Here is a 1,342-nt window from a genome sequence, read left to right as displayed (position 1 = left end):
AGGAGTATTTCATGTTACAGTACAATCGATGCGTTACTCACTATTATGATGTTATCACAATACTGCACTGTAAGCATGATGTATTAAAAGCAACACCAGGATCTCTTTGCAGTTAGTTGTAGGGATTAATTTCTCACTTATTCATTTATTTGAGAATCTCAACCACGAGGAATCCTGAAGAAGTAACTTTCGTATATATGGTCCCACCAACATCAGAAACACGGACATCTGTTCTGGGTATTATGCAATATTAACGGTAATTGTGACATAAAGATCTGTCAGTCAGCTATTCTGGAAAACAAACCAGTATTTCTTCTTTCTTTCTTTTTGATAAGTGGGCTTTCAAAGAGCAAGAGAATATCAGTTTTAGTTTGTTATCATCACAGGTAATGGCAGATATTTTAGTCATGAAGAATCAAAAGTGTATTAATAATGAATGTAACTGATTAAAGTAACACACACAAAAACTCCCCCACAAAAAACAACTTCTCTCTTTAAAACTCAAAGGTGCTGCCAGAAAATCACCCACTATGCAGACAAACACCCCCTAGACAAACCCCACATGTTTTTACATGCTGGCCTTTGTCCTAATTTACCGAAAATGCTCCATTTCTTAAATCAGTTCCCATGTTCACCTCCTTTGTGCTGAACAAGGAAAGAAGCATGTTTTGTCTTGACTTGTGTTGCTCAATTTGTACGAGTGTGACCCGATAGAGAAATATCATCTGGGTACTTCTGCAGAAATGGTCACATGTATTTGTACGAGGCTTCAGAAAATACAACCACTGCTTTTCTGATTTGGTGGAAAAGTGTGAATAAATTTGGAGCCCCTAAAACTAGACTGTGTGTGTTCAATTGTGCTTTGGGCTCCAGTGCTGAGGGTATTTTTCTTTATTTTTTTTAATAGTAATTTTTTACCAGAAAATTAAACTTTACATTTTATATGAAGAATGTCAAACTTATTTTACATTGGTTTTAGCTGGGCAAGACCAGTGAAACTCCCTTTTCTGTCAGTGTAAAGAAGCTTAAGTTTACATTACTGAGCTATTTTAACATAAGAACAAGAACTGTGATTTTTTTTTTTTTGGGAAAAAAAATTCTCAGTTTTTCTGTTTGATTTAAAAATGCTGCTTTGGGCTTAAATTATAAGAAATAAATGTGTGAAATTATAGAAAAAAAACTCCATTAGCTCAGTGTGCAGACTAATGGACACTGTAATTAGAAAATTAGAAAAAATTTTGTTAATTGATAATTTATTTTTTTAACGCAACATAAAAATCTGAAATTAGTATAGTAAATATTGAAAAAAAAACTATAGCTTTCTAGTATTTCATTGTTTATC

Source organism: Pundamilia nyererei, unplaced genomic scaffold (genome assembly GCF_000239375.1).
Source record: "Pundamilia nyererei isolate P.nyererei 1_Seehausen unplaced genomic scaffold, PunNye1.0 scaffold02583, whole genome shotgun sequence".
Taxonomy (NCBI): domain Eukaryota; kingdom Metazoa; phylum Chordata; class Actinopteri; order Cichliformes; family Cichlidae; genus Pundamilia; species Pundamilia nyererei.
This window is presented reverse-complemented; position numbering follows the sequence as displayed.